This window comes from Lynx rufus, unplaced genomic scaffold (assembly GCF_022079265.1).
Source record: "Lynx rufus isolate CCGP_SWC_20201006 ecotype Redwood Valley unplaced genomic scaffold, mLynRuf1.p SCAF_20, whole genome shotgun sequence".
NCBI classification, from domain to species: domain Eukaryota; kingdom Metazoa; phylum Chordata; class Mammalia; order Carnivora; family Felidae; genus Lynx; species Lynx rufus.
Genome location: NW_025814835.1, coordinates 15,619,627 through 15,635,952, shown reverse-complemented (window position 1 = coordinate 15,635,952; position 16,326 = coordinate 15,619,627). Strand labels below are relative to the sequence as shown.

General features: G+C 40.0%; 1 non-coding gene and 1 pseudogene across 1 annotated transcript; both read left to right on the top strand.

The window, feature by feature from the left end:
- Positions 1–10,480: 10,480 nt before the first annotated feature.
- LOC124517178 (U6 spliceosomal RNA) lies at positions 10,481–10,587 on the top strand. Its single transcript, XR_006963332.1, has one exon. It is a non-coding gene; the product is annotated as a U6 spliceosomal RNA (small nuclear RNA).
- A 3,776-nt stretch (positions 10,588–14,363) lies between these two features.
- On the top strand, positions 14,364–16,022 carry LOC124516997 (lathosterol oxidase-like; annotated as a pseudogene).
- The last annotated feature ends 304 nt before the right edge of the window (positions 16,023–16,326 follow it).

Below are 16,326 nucleotides of genomic sequence, written 5' to 3'. Positions count from 1 at the left end.
GTGTATTTAGGTTGTTTAAATTTGCAAGGTACTCCTAATAATGGAATTGATAAACATGAAGAAACGCATTGTTTTAAACTTAGAACTTATGGGGGGGAGGTGCCTAGGTGGCTCAGTCGGTTAAATGTCCAACTTGAGCTCAGGTCATGATCTCACAGTTCGTGGGTTCGAGCCCCGCATCGGGCTCTGTGCTGACAGCTCAGAACCTGGAGCCTGCTTCGGATTCGGTGTCTCCCTTTCTCTCTGCCCCTGTCCTGCTTGCACTCTGTCTCTCTCTTTCTCTCTCAAAAATAAGAATAAACATTAATGTTTTTTTTTTAATTTAGAACTTATGGTCACAGACACTAAAAAAAAACACACCCCGATTTTATTCTTATTTCATAGAAAAGTATGGTACTCTGATTCAGATTTTTCCAACACTAATGCTGCATATAAGACAACACAAAACGTAAGTATTACACAGCAGTAAGCATGTATTTGTCTGTTCATCTGGAGCAGCTGGAGACTGGCTTGGTGACTGCTTATTCTAGCTGGTTTTGCTCACACATTTGTGTTGTCTGACTGTTGACTAATATAGGGGACACTGAGCTCTGCTTCAGGTGTCTTTCATTCTCCAACAGACAAGCTCTGGTAGGAACCTAAGAGAGAAGGTGAGCCCCATCTCTCAAAAGCTTCACAAGCCCCTGAATCACATTTCCCAGCATCACACTGGCTGAAGTAAGTCATCAATCCCAGAGTCAAAATGGGAAATAGTACAAAGTAACATGGCAAAAGATGGCTGACGCATTAGGACCATTTTTGCAATCTACCACAGGGTGGTAATTAAAAGACTTTCAAGTATGAAAATATATAAGAAAAAATTCCAAAGGGGAAATGAAATGCAAACATGAACTGCAGAGATAAAGGACCAACATAAAATTTGTGACTTTTACTTTTTTATTTTTTTATTTTTATTTATTTTTAAAGGAGAGAGAGACAGAGCATGAGCAGGGGAGGGGAAAAGAGAGAGAGGGAGACACAGAATCCAAAGCAGGCTCCAGGCTCTGAGCTGTCAGCACGGAGCCTGACGCGGGGCTCGATCTCATGAGCTGTGAAATTCGTGACTTTTAAAGAAGAGTCTGCTCGGTGTTTTTAATATGGACGGTAGTGAGTATCCAATCATTAGGAATTCAATTATATTGCATATATTTTTAAAAGTGATGCAGCAGTTCTATTTTAAAATGTCAATATTTATAACACACTAAACTTACATTCTTTGCAACTATGTAAATTGATGATGAAACTAAACTAAAAATGTGTGAGCAGTAGGCAGATTTTCAACAATATTTTAGGGGTGTGCGAGCAAAATAAATTAAATTCCACTGATAATGAATTTCCAGAAGCCAAGGAGAGTGTGGAGTTTCTGAAAGATAGCAAAGGAGAAAAGGCCTGAGTCAGATCAAAACTCTTGTTTGAGAACCTCATAAAAAGAAGCAATAACATGAGCAGGGCACATAGGACACCTGTGGTAGACTGTAACCCAATCTTTTCTGGTCAAGACTTGTGTATCCTATGAAGAGCCCCCATGTTAAGTCAAAATATTCTAGGCCTTATGGCATAGCTAGAAATCCAATACCAGAAATTTTTGAATTAGACCTCAGGTGTGGGTATACTACTCATAGGGCAATTGCAGGATTGAGACAGGAGGTGATGAACGTGGCCTCACTGATTGGTAGTGCAGAAAAGGTAAACAGAGGGAAGTCTCATCATGGAACTCTATCCTCTTTAAGATTAAGAGTTATAACTTCTGTCATTTGCCAAATCATATACCCAAGTTCAGGCCAGTTCACTTTGGCAAATACAGGTCAGGAAAGGCACTGAGCAAACAAGCCGGATGACATCACAGTGGGTACAATACAGTGAGATGGAGGCTAATGGCTAGAAACCAAACAGGAAAGCATCCTGACCAGAACACTCCAAACCATTTTCTGGCCTTTACACTGTAAAGGCGAGGGAGATCCCTTAAGAAGTAGGTTACCTTCTTGGAGCGCCTGGGTGGCTCAGTCGGTTGAGCATCCGACTTCGGCTCAGGTCATGATCTCACAGTCTGTGAGTTCGAGCCCCACATCGGCTCTGTGCTGATGGCTCAGAGCCTGGGGTCTGCTTCCGATTCTGTGTCTCCCTCTCTCTCTGCTCCTTCCCTGCTCATGCTCTGTCTCTCTCTGTCTCAAAAATAAATAAAAACATTTAGAAAAAAAAAAAAAGAAGTAGGTTACCTTCTGATATATGGCTCACAAAAGACTACTAAAGGAGAAGAGAATGAGGTGTTTTACTTAAAAAGATTCAATGGTTTCTGAAAACCATATGAACGCGTGCTTGAGGGCAAGATGGAATCATGTGTTACAGAAACACACATGCTCTATACCCAAGTTGTAGTGTCCTTACGTTGACTTGACCACAACTAACAATAACATGTACATTATAAAATGCCAAGCAAAATTTATATAGTTTAAGTACCCATTTGACTATTTTAAGATTAATTTTGTAGTATTTTCTTTCATATCTTTAAAAATATTTGATACAAATAAGGGAATATGTGTATTAACTCAAGGAAACGGTATCAATATAAGGTAACTTAGAAAAACTATGTAGATGTTGGGGTAAAAATCACCCATCTACAAAAGAAATTTCTTATCGAGTCATCCTAATTTATAATGTCTAGATTGTAAAATTCTTTCATCTACTCATTTTACGAATGTGCGGCGTCTAGCTTTGATGGAAAAACTAAATTACACAAGTATCGAGATTTAATCCTGCCTGAAGCAAGCAAATTAACTAAATGATTTCTCAAATTTCCTCCCAAGTCCTATGATTTAATGAGGTTGTATAAACGACGACTACACACAAAATATGTGGACAGGCTGTCAGCGTTGAGTGTTTTCCTTTAGAGAGGTGGCTTCCCTTCATAGTAAGGGAAATGTGACCTTTTGTTGAAGGACTGAAACTCAGTCCTGAGGACTGTATTCCTGAGGTTTTTACCAAAACCCACTGAGGCAATTGCTTAGACCTCTTTGTTGTGAGGTCAGAAAAACAGGCCAGAAAATGGTTCGGAGTGTTCTCTAGGACTGGCTTCCAGAAGAGACCCAGGAGTGGATACGCTGGGTAAAGGACTAACAGGTCTGTGTCCTTCACTGTCTAGTCAAGAGACAGAAATCCTAACAGCTTCTTTAACAGAGAGAATTTAATACGGGAATTAAGTCATTATGAAGAATTGTTAACTATATTAACCGCAAAGGCCTAACAAAACCCCCGCTGAGACAGGATGGAGGGAGCTAGCATCTGCAGGAAGCAGTGACCACACCCACACCTGGGAAGGTATCTTGGAAAGAACCTTCAGGGAACTGAAAATCAGGAGGGGACATTGGTTAGCTGGTGCTGTTTTTGCAACTGTGACCAAAATTCCAAAATGGGGCTACTTGCTGCTTCTCCCAAGGAACTGCTTCTTTGGGGGTGAAAAAGTAACTGGGAGGGAGTTGGGAGATGGTGTTTAAGGATACAAACCGGCAACTAGGAGCTGAATAAAGCCTAGAGATCTAATGCACAGCCCAGTGGCCACAGAATACTGTGCTGCAAACTTCAAAGTTGCTGGGAGACTAGGCATTAATTGTCCCCACCACACAAAGGGATTGATGCTTATGTGAAGCATGGGTGAGTCAGCTAACACCGCGGTGGTGATCGTGCTGCAACACACGCACATATCAAATCAACACGTTAAACACCTTAACACTGTATGTCAATTATATCGCAGTGAAAATACGTTAAAGAAAGAAGCATGAAGAGAAGAGGAACAAGTCGCTCCCTTCTCTCCAGCTTTGTGGTGTGCATCTAGCACCCCTATCGGCAGTCTTGCAAGGAGATAACTGCCAGGCAAAAATGTGGTTTGCAGAGTCCCAGCTCCAGCGAGGCGAAGCAGAGCACAGAAGGGTGAGTTTGGAGCTAAAAACCAATAGCTTAATAACTGGGATGGATTAAAAACATAAGGACAGCAGTGTGTCAAAGCTACAGAAAACAAATCTATGAAAGCGGGCATCCAAAAGACAAATACAAAAATACCAGAAAATGATCGAGGGGTGCCTGGGTGGCTCCACTGGTTAAGAGTCCTACTCTCAGTTTCAGCTCAGGCCATGATCTCACGGTTTGGTGAGTTCGAGCCCGTGTCAGGCTCTGCACTGATGTGCGGAGTCGGCTTGGGATTCTCTCGCTCCCTTTTTCTCTGCCCTTCCCCTGCTCACGCCGTTTCTGTCTCTCTCAAAAATAAATTAATCAATTTAAAAACATTAAAAAAAAGAAAATGATTGGAATGGCAAATCCCTAACATTCACATGAAATTATCTTTGTAAAGAATACAGAATTCTGCCTTATAAAAGGGTATAAGCTGCTGTTAAGCAAATACAATATCTTTACATTGAATCAGAAAAAGATGCTGATGTTGAGGGGTGAAAATTCAGATGGCTGGTTCAAAATGTACTTGAGGCTCAGACTCCCCCTTTCGGAGTGAGTAGAAGTGACACGGGTACCACGTCAGCCTTGGCTCACTGAGACTGTCCAGCTCAGGAGACATTTTTGGGGGACACTGAACAGCGCTACACGACTCATTCTGATTCTTCAGATAGGACCTAATGAGCACAACAACCATCACTGAACCTTTCAGAAGCTGACAACCCAGCCCCAGAACTTAATCCAAGTGCTACGTCTGACTCCCACAGAAGTGGGCTGTGAACACATGTGTGAGGGCTCCCTTTAGAAATAACCTAGGAACCATCTGGAAGACATGAGAGGGCATGTACGCTGATTTTGTGTTGTATATGTTTTCTTTTCCTATCCTGCTGATAATATTCTTTCACTTCTCTCTAGGGTTCACGCCACAAACCGCATGCTAAATGAGGCTATAATCAAAATGAAGATCCAGACAACGAGTAGGAAAGTATGCTCGAAAAAGATACAACAACATTCTTTCCAGACTTATGAAGATGTTGAAAGTTAAAAGTTAAGAATCTTTCCCAAAAGTACAGACCTAAAAGGATGACAGAATTATAGGACCCCCAACCCGCTGACCCTTCATCCATAATAATTTTCACTGCATAATGTCACCTCTCTAATATCAGTAACAAACAAATTTAGGGATCTCCTAAAGCATGCTAGATACAAGTTAGAATTATTCCTTAAGATAAGGCAAGAGCTTCATTGGGTGCTGCCATGACATCGGCCATTTCCATTTCCGGGTGACATTGCACCAACAGGCTAAAGAAGGCCTGTTACGTAGTCAAGGACAGCTCTTGCTGTCCGCAGAACCACATGCTTAACTCCGGCTGAATTAACAAACATTGACTTATAAAAGGTATATTATCAATGCCATTTTCAGAATGCACAGGGAGTAGGAGAACTTTTAATTCATTTAACAAAACCAGATTCTAGAGTACAAGGTACATGGGAAGTGCTAAATTAATAACATGAAAAGGACATAGTCCCTATTACCAAAAGATTCACATTCTTTGAATCTTTTGGATCTGAGCCTGGGTGGCTCCGTCAGGAAAGCATCTGACTCTTGATTTCAGCTCAGGTCATGATCTCATGGTTTGTGGGACAGAGCCCCACATTGGGCTCTGTGCTGACAGCACAGAGCCTGCTTGGGATTCTCTCTCTCCCTGTCTCTCTGCCCCTCTCCCACTCGCTCTCACTCTTTCTCTCTCTCAAAATAAATACACTTAAAAAAAAGACTCATTCTAATTGAGCCATCACATCAGATAAATGAGATCTGTGAAGTGTCAAATGTTATATCGACGTGGACACATGAAATGGAGACAGAGAACACAAGAAATCTGTGTCATCCTCACACAGCGACTAACTTATTTCTCGTTTTTTCCAGCTGTAATACACACCAAAATCCATGTTTACCCCCATAATTAGACACCACAGAACAACTCCTCAAATTATTAGGAACATTTTCCTTTAGTTTGATAACAGCTAATGTAACTTAGAAGACAAGTAGCAGACTTTCAAAGGTAAACTAAGGTTCCCATGCAAATCTTGAAATGAGTTCGGGTGAACTACTTAAAATAGCGTTGCCCTCCATGAATAAGGCTTTTCCCATAGTATTTAGTGGCACAAAATTTACAGCAGCCAGGTCAGCATTTTGTGTGTGGGGGAGAGAGAAGAATCAATGAAGGTTTCTAAGGCCTGGCAAAATGCAGTGACATGACAGGTTACGTGTGAAAAGAGGCTCAGACAAAAAAAAAATAAATAAATAATGATAAATAATGGAGAAAATGGGAACAAGTGACCTCTCAGGAAAACCCACTTTATCTTACGTACTATTGTTTTTCTTCTATAAGCTGGAGAAAATGGATGGTGAGAAAAAAATTTTAAATAAATAAATACATACACACACACACACACACACACACACAAACACACACATAACAGTCAGAGAAATTAACAATCATTTGTCAGGTAAATCTCTAAGCCCCATCAAATCAATATTCTCAGTATATAATAAAAATTACGACAGTCTTCAATGCTTCTGGGTCTCTCTCCTCTCTCTCCCTCCCTCTTTCTCATAGTTCACTTAAAATTTTTTTTAACGTTTATTCATTTTTGAGAGACAGAGAGAAACAGAGTATGAGCAGGGAAGGAGCAGAGAGAGAGGGAGACACAGAATCTGAAACAGGCTCCAGGCTCTGAGCTGTCAGCACGGAGCCCGACGCGGGGCTCAAACTCACGCACCGCGAGATCATGACCTGAGCCGAAGTCGGATGCTCAACAGACTGAACCACGCAGGCGCCCCTCTCGTAGTTCACTTAAAGTGAACCATTTTCAGAGTACACAGCAGCTTGAAGGCAGAAAATTCTGCGTTGTGAGATGCCACAGTAACATCAGGAATAAGCCTTTGCCCATTTTATGCCAGCATATCAGACCTGAACCTCTGTTTTCCAAGAATCAGAAACAGGACTATTTGCAGCAGCTTACCTCTGAGCCAGAAGGACACTAACATGTTCTAAAGAAGAGAGGCAACCCAATAATTTAAGATCTGTTGATGAGTGAATGTGCACACGCCCTCTATCACATAAAATTTCCAAGTCTGTCCCCAACAAGGAACCTTGAAACCGCTGCTAATCTCGAGATATTCACCAACACATCAGGTTGAATCCTCGACAACTGCCTTCTTCATTTCTGCTTTCAATAAGCTCTTAAATGATTTGTTTATCACTTGGGCCATTTGGTGATAAATGGAGTTTATTTAGTGTGTCCTCTAATTAATTAGTTTGCTTTCTGTGCTATTAATGGAGGCACAAGGATACCCATTAGCCCCTGGGAAGTGCTCTTGCCCACAGCCTTTGAAAAAGGAATGTTTCACAGCCTATAAGGTTCTGACTCTTGGTAATGCTGTTTGGGCTGCAAGAGGAATTGGAGGATTTTCCCAGGCAGTCGGGTTTTCCTTTAGCCCAAAAGGAAAAATAAGTATCCACAGGATTGTGGTTCTTTTGAAGTGGCTGTAGTTTCACTGCAATTTCCATCCAAAGCAACGTGCGTTTTGTCAGGCTGAGGTTCAGCCATTAGGTTGCTAATTAAGTTAACAAGTGCTGTGTGCTGCTTAATTTGGCAACAAGCTATCCTACAGACTGTTCAATAAGAAAAGCAGCATTTCCATAATGATTCTGTTTTTTAGCTTGGAATTAAGCTAAAAACTCTAATGATCCCTATGAAGGGACATCTGATGCATGTGTTCAAAATGCAGAAAAGGAGAATACGCTGTTTTCCTTGTTGGACACTCACACCTTTTATTTACACATTTACTGCACAGTGTGGCTGAAATAGGGGTAATTGCCTGTGTACATTTTTAATTCATCATAATTCAAATAAAATGTGTTTCTCTGCCCAACTTCCTTCTTACAGCTGTCATTTTGCCCAACTGCAAATTGACTTTCAGTAATGGGTTCCATTGCAGTGAGCTAATTGTGGGTGTGATTTATTCTCTTGTTATCCTTGGTTGATGTGCCTCTCCTTCAGTTGTAGGGGTTAAAAATGAGATTCATTGGTTCATTTATTCAGTAGATATTTCCTGAGTATCTATTGTGTGCCAGATATTGCACTAGGCTCTGGGGACTCAGAGGAAAAAATGCACTTGGAGTGCGATCTTGATAGAGGTTCCAAAAGAATAACCATGTATTTATTCCATCTAAGAAAACATACTTTCAGGAGGACCATTCCTGGACTAAGATCTTGGAGACCAGCATGTGCGGTATAAAAATACGTAAACTCAGTCACTAACCAAGGAAAGAAAAGGAAATAAGTAAGTCGTTTAATCTCTCTGGGCCTCATTAGTTCATTTATAAAGTGGAAGGGAAGGGCTTACTTGTTAAAGTCCCTTTCAGCAGATTTCTTGAATAATCCATATTCTCTCATGACCTGTACTCAACCAAATGCTATTTCCTCAACCTAGAGTTCCTTTCTCTTGCCCTCTTCTAGTTCTGCATATTAGAAGACTACTCAGTCAAGTCTGTGGTCTACTTAATTGTGTTGTATCAATACCAATTTTCTAGTTTTGATGACTGTACCGGTTCTATAACATGGTACCATTAAGAGAAGCTGGGCAGGGAGGACATTGGATCTCTCCATGCTATTTTGGCAACTTCTTATAAGTCTGTAATTATTTAAAATAAAACATTTTTTAATACCCCCATATTCATAACCTATCTCGAAAACAAAATTAAAACTGAAATCAATCTCTTCTTGCCTTAACTCTATTATAACATCTTGATTGCCTTATAGTTACTAACGAATCCACCTGCCTCTTTTGATTCTTAACTCTGAGAGACAGAACTACATCAGATCTATCTTTGCATCCTCCACAGACCTTACAATAGTTGCTTTTCTAACCCAGGTTCATTCAAGGAAATTCAACAAATGAGGTTCAAACCACTGGTTAAAACATTTCCTTACATCTCTTATCCCATCAGGGAAGCTCTGCCTCACATCCTGTTTCCCTTTAGTGGCATTCAACAGAATCTGTATGCAGAACGTGTGTAGGCATACCATTCGCATACTCATTTTTTCAAGGTGCCTAAAAGTAAAATGTGACTGGTAGTAATACTCACCTGGATACCAAGGACAAAGAGAGTTAATTACCCAGTGATGGCAGAATACAGCACATAAATAATGGAGCATGATAGAAATAAGGGTTATGTTATATAAACATTCAGGTCCTGCAATATCCCATTCTGGGTTTGGTTTTCAAATGGATGACAATTAAAATAAAGTACACTTCTATTTGGTTCTGAAGATGCTTTCACTACACCTTTTTGAGATCTTGAGACTCCAGCATTGAAACATACATACATAATGTGGATACCTGGATGTTAACACCAGAAGGGGCTCCAAAAGGTCATTTCTACCCACTTACGACTTATATTTGTAAAAGTTGTGAGCAGTTGGCCCCAGCCATCTGTAACTGTTAAGATAAAGACAGATATGCCTATATATTTTTACAACGTGTTAAATAGAGATCACCGCAAATTATTAAAATGTAATTTCAGTAAAATTAAAATGGAATTAAATTAAAAAATTAAGTCAATGGCAACTACTCTTTGAGAATATAGGTCAGGTATTGAAAGAAAAAAAATTATTGTATCCAGGATAAAAAATTGCAAAACTAATAAAAATTTTTAAAAGTTTATACTGCATTGTATTTGTGCTTGATTTTGTCTCTAAGAATAACTGATGAATGTCTTAAAAATTCAATCATATATAAATAGGCAGAATATAATTTCTAATGATTAGTCGTTTTCCCCAAAACCTGTTGAGTATAAATATAAATTTCATTTTGTCAAAAATTTACATTAAAAAATATAAAAACAATTACTGTTTATTTACTTTATTTGAATGCCAGTTAAATTATAAAATTTTTAAGTAATTGTAAACACTTATGTAATATTTATAATTTTTGTAGTTTTTATAACAGATTATATTTTAAAACTTACATAACATATAAGTTTTATAATTTTTTTTAAAAAACCTGTTTTATATTAGCAGTCTTTCCTTTATTTGCCTTTGATCTAAACACATAATAGTGAAACTTAGAGATATAAATAAAAGTTGCTCATCTGACAAATTGGACCAATGTGACAAATGTGGCCAAGGCAATGAATATAATTAAGTCCATTGATTTCTTTCATGATTTGAGCTATTTTGGTGACCTTAATAAAATTAGGGAGGTACCATACTGGATATATTAAAACACAATGTGGATTAGGTTTTGTGAATTAAGATTAATGGGAGTCAAACCAGAAAGCTAAAGAACTAAAATAGAATGGTCATTTTTATGTCAATATTAATAGAAGACAGAAGAGAAACAGAAAACAAAGCATGATCTCTACCACTGAAAGTACCTGTTTATTTAAGAGTCGTCAGTTACCTGAAAAGCTGTCTTAAAAGCCACAAGCTAGTGCTCGCTTCGGCAGCACATATACTAAAATTGGAACGATACAGAGAAGATTAGCATGGCCCCTGCGCAAGGATGACACGCAAATTCGTGAAGCGTTCCATATTTTTTCTGATGCATAGGGGCACTTGTACCCCAATGTTCATAGCGGCACTCTCAACAATAGCCAAATTATGGAAAGAGCCTAAATGTCCATCAACTGATGAATGGATAAAGAAATTGTGGTTTATATACACAATGGAATACTACGTGGCAATGAGAAAAAATGAAATAGGGCCTTTTGTAGCAACGTGGATGGAACTGGAGAGTGTGATGCTAAGTGAAATAAGCCATACAGAGAAAGACAGATACCATATGGTTTCACTCTTAGGTGGATCCTGAGAAACTTAACAGGAACACATGGGGGAGGGGAAGGAACAAAAAAAAAGAGGTTAGAGTGGGAGAGACCCAAAGCATAAGAGACTGTTAAAAACTGAGAACAAACTGAGGGTTGATGGGGGGTGGGAGGGAGGGGGGGGTGGGTGATGGGTATTGAGGAGGGCACCTTTTGGGATGAGCACTGGGTGTTGTATGGAAACCAATTTGACAATAAATTTCATATATAAAATTAAAAAAAAAAAGAATACATGTTGAGTTAAATGTGTAAATGGATGGGAAGGCATGACTACTGAACAGTCATATAAACTCAAACCGAGATTAATTGCTTACTTATATGTGAAAATGAAGAATAAAGAGAAGTGTTTTCTTTCCATCTAAAAAAAAAAAAAAAGCCACAAGCTATAGAGGTGCCTGGATAGTTCAGGTGGTTGAGTGTTCGACTGGATTTTGGCTCAGGTCATGATCCCAGGGCTGTGGGACTGAGCCCCGAGTCAAGTTCCATGCTAAACACAGAGCCTGCTTGGGAGTCTCTCTCTTTCTCTCTCTCCCTCTCTCCGCTCCTCTCCCCTGCTCACACTCTTTCTCTGTCTCTCTCTCTCTCTCTAAAAAAAAAAAAAATAATAAATAAAAGCCACAAGCTATGTGACTGCTGTGGTAAGCAGGGTAATAGTGCTCTAAAAATGTCCATGCCTCGTCCTCAGAACCTGTGAATATATTATATTATAAGGCAAGGAAGAATTAAAGTTGCAGATAGAACTGAGGTTGCTAATGAGCTGTCTGAAAAATAGATTATCCAGGACTACTTGGGTGGGCCCAATGAAATCACAAGGATCATTAAAAGTGGAAGAAGTTAGCAGAAGAGTCAGTATCAAATGAAGTGATGTAAGAAAGACTTAAGCAGCCATTGCTGGCTTTGAAGATAGAAGAGGAGTCCACAAGCCAAGGAATGCAGGTGGCCTCTAGAAGCTGGACAAGGTAAGAAAATAGACGTCCTTAGAGCCTCCAGAGGGGCACGGCTATGCTGACGCCTTGATTTTAGCCCAGCGAGACCCATTTTAGATTTCCGACCTCCAAAACCAAAAGATAATAAATATGTGTGGTTTAGACCCTTAGGTCTCTGGCAATTTGTAACAGCGGCAATAAAAACTAGTACAACTACACTTCCAGTTTCTGCTTCTGAATGTAAGAAGCCAAGAAGCTGCCACAACATCCTAACAAGAAGTAAAAAGCTGAGCAAACTTCCAGGATATGTAAGAGACATGAGGATACAAAGCAAACCACTATCTCAATGACTGAAAAGACCTACAGCAAAATACGGAGATAACAATTTACTGAACTAGAGGCTGATAAGTGGAAACTGCCTGCCTCGGGAACCAGTGCTGGGGAAAGAAAAATCTGAACTGTAACTGACATGTTGCTGGAGACTCAGTGCGGACAAATCTGAGAGATAAAAACTCAAGGAAGATCCAGCCATCAGGAGACCCCACGACTTTGTGAGATTTCCCTCTAGAAGTCTGACCAGGTTCCTATAGTGAATGTCTAATAAAAATGCCCTTATGCTTCGAACAGGGGTCGGGGAGGAAGAGAAACCATTCTGAAATACGCCAGAGCACTCAGTTCTTCCTAACAAGACCTGATCTCGGCAGAAACCAGTAAAGCAGAGCCTAATCTGCTGGGATATGATCATCGTGTACCAATAGGCCAAAAAGACAATTTGAAAAGACAGAACAAGCACCAGAACCAGGCAGGGATGTTAGAATGATCAGGCCAGTAATTTAAAATGGTATGATTAATATGCTAAGGGCTCTAATGGGTAAAGTAGACAGCATGTAAGAACAGATGGGTGATGTAAGCAGAAAGATGAAATCCTCAGAAGGAACCAAGAAGAAATGCCAGAGATCAAAAACACCTTAACATAAAGAGTGCCTTTGATGGGATTATTAATAGACTGGACACAGTCTGTGCTTAAGGATATCTCAGCAGAAACCTCCACAACTGAAAAGGCAAAAAGAACAAAGACTGGAAAACAACAACAACAACAGCAGCAACAACAACAAGGCAAAACAAAACAAAACACCATAACAGACCATGTAAGGACTGTAAGACAGCAACAAAAGATGTAACATATACATAGAGGGAGTACTGGAAGAAAAAAGAGAGAAAGGAATAGAAGAAATCGTGCTCAAAGAATAATGACTGAGCATTACCTCAAATTAATGTCAGACACCAAAAGGCAGATCCAGGAAGCTCAGAGGACCCCTAGAAGGACAGCTGCCCTAAAACCTACACCCAGGCATATACTTTGAAATTAGAGAAAAAATCTTGGAAGAAGCTGTGGGAGGGGGTGGAGGGAAAGCTTACCTACAGGGGAACAAAAATAAGAATTACATGCAACTTCTCTTCAGAAACCATGCAAGCAAGAAGAGAGTGGAGTAAAATATATCAAGTGCAGGCCCTCATTTGATTGTGCTTCATAGATACTGAGTTTGTTCCAAATCAAAGGTTTGTGGCCACCCTGCATAGAGCAAGTCTATTGGTGCTATTTTCCCAGCAGTAGTTATTCATTTCATGTCTCTGGGTCACATTTTGGTAATTCTTGCAGCATTTCTAACTTTTTCATTATTATTATATTTGTTATGGTGATCTATGATCAGTAATTTTTTTTTTTTAATCTGGGGGGGGAGGTGGGGCCAAGGGAGAGAGAAAATCCCAAGCAGGCTCCACACTCAGTGCAGAGCCCGATGTGGGGCTGGATCCCACGACTCTGGAATCCTGATCTGAGACAAAATCAAAAATTGGTGCTCAAACAGCTGAGCCACCCAGGTGCCCCATGATCTGTATCAGTAATCTTTGATGTTACTATGGCAATTGTTTTGGGGTACCACAAACCATGGACATAGAAGACAGCAAACTTAACTGACCAATGTTGTATGTGTTCTGATTCCTCTACCGACTGGCCATTCCCGCATCTCTCTCCCTCTCCTTGGGCCTCCCTATTTGCTGAGACATAAGAATATTAAAATTATGCCAATTAATAACCCTGCAATGACCTCTAAGTGTTCAAGTGAAAGGAAGAGCCACACACCTCTCACTTTAAAAGCTGGAAATAATTAAGATTAGTGAGGAGGCCTGTCAAAAGCTGACAAAGGCTGAAAGCTGGGCCTCTTACACCAAACAGTGAGCCAAAGAAAGGAAAAGTTCTAGAAGGAAATTAAAGTGCTATTCCAGTGAACATGTGAATGATAAGAGAGCAAAACAGCCTTATTGATGAAATGGAGAAAGTTTTAGTCTGGATAGAAGATCAAACCAGCCACAACATTCCCTTAAGCCAAAGACTAATCCAGAGCAAGGCATTAACTGTCTTCAAGTCTGTGAAGGCTGACAGTTGAGGAAGCTACAGAAGGAAAGTTTGAAGCTAGCAGAGGTTGGTTCATAAGGTTTAAGGAAAGAGGGCAGCCTATGACCCTGCAGAGGCCAAACTGGTGGCGGACCTTCTCGAGGGGCAAAGATGTATCTTGTACTCAATAATGCAGATTATTATTTTACACCACACATCTATCCAGCCTCAAGGTCTGAGGGTGGCCTCATCTGATGAACTATCAGTATCATGACTGTAACAAATCTTGGTGCTTGTATCCTTTACTTCATCTTTGCAACACTGAGCTTTTTGTCTGTGATCGTTAATTAATAAAGAATCCATGTTTTAAAAAACGTTTATTTATTTATTTATTTTGAGAGACAGGCAGAGAGAGAAAGAGAGAAATTGAATCCCAAGCAAGTTACATGCTGTCAGCACAGAGCCCAATGTGGGTCTTAATCTTATGAACTATGAGATCATGTCCTGAGCCGAAATCAAGAATAAGACACTTAAATGACTGAGCTACCCAGGTGCCCCAAACATCCACAATTTTTATTTTTTTAATTTTTTTTCAAGTTTAGTCAACCTCTTCTTTATTTTTTTTAATATATGAAATTTATTATCAAATTGGTTTCGATACAACACCCAGTGCTCATCCCAAAAGATGCCCTCCTCAATACTCATCACTTACCCTCCCCTCCCTCCCACCCCCCCAACAACCCTCAGTTTGTTCTCAGTTTTTAAGAGTCTCTTATGCTTCGGCTCTCTCCCACTCTAACCTCTTTTTTTTCTCCTTCCCCTCCTCCATGGGTTTTTGTTATGTTTCTCAGGACCCACATAAGAGTGAAAACATATGGTATCTGTCTTTCTCTGTATGGCTTATTTCACTTAGCATCACACTCTCCAGTTCCATCCACGTTGCTACAAAGGGCCGTATTTCATTCTTTCACATTGCCACGTGGTACTCCATTGTGTATATAAACCACAATTTCTTTATCCATTCATCAGTGGATGGACATTTAGGCTCTTTCCATGATTTGGCTATTGTTGAGAGTGCTGCTATAAACATTGGGACACAAGTGCCCCTATGCATCAGTACTCCTGTATCCCTTGGGTAAATTCCTAGCAGTGTTACTGCTGGCTCATAGGGTAGGTCTATTTTTAATTTTTTGAGGAACCTCCACACTGTTTTCCAGAGTGGCTGCACCAGTTTGCACTCCCACCAACAGTGCAAGAGGGTTCCCATTTCTCCACATCCTTGCCAGCATCTATAGTCTCCTGATTTGCTCATTTTGGCCACTCTGACTGGCATGAGGTGATATCTGAGTGTGATTTTGATTTGTATTTCCCTGATGAGAAGCGACGTTGAGCATCTTTTCATGTGCCTGTTGGCCATCTGAAACATCCACGATTTTTAAAGAATCAAGTCTATAGACAGATTATGTTTCCTGTCGAATTACTGCCATGGATTAATATTCCCACTGTCTTCATTGTTCCCCCTAGAGTTGAGAGATTACAGCAAATTATACGATGGCATAGGAGAGTTTCCAAGTGGCTGGTTTCAGCTCATTGTTAATATACTTTCCTTCCTCTTTTTCACTGACATGCTTATCTACTGGATTCATAGAGGCCTTTGTCGTAGACTTGTGTTTAATCACGTACACAAACCTCACCATCTCTGGCAGATTCCTACTCCATTTGTAAGTCATGGCTTCCTTCAGAGTCTACCTTGCCATATATATATACCCTTTTCTCTTTCTGTTACACAAATAGGTTTATTTAAGTTTGCACATCTTCGTCAATATCTGACGTGGGTTCCTAAATGGCAGAGAGAGTAGAGCCAGTTAGCAAGTTCATGAGACCTGCTAGAATCTTGATGCTTCCAGGAGGTGACCTCAGGAGAGTCATGTAATGTTATTTTGAATCCGTTTTCATCAACACTATGATGGGCATAATAATGTTTCCCAGGCGGGGTTTTTGTATGAGTCGTGGGAGATTAAGGAGTACTTGACGTGGAATAAGAGTTCAGTAAGTCACGGAACATCACGGTATCCTTTTTATTAACAGAAGCAACGTGTGTGTTGCCTCAAAAAATCATGGCGTGAACTGAAAC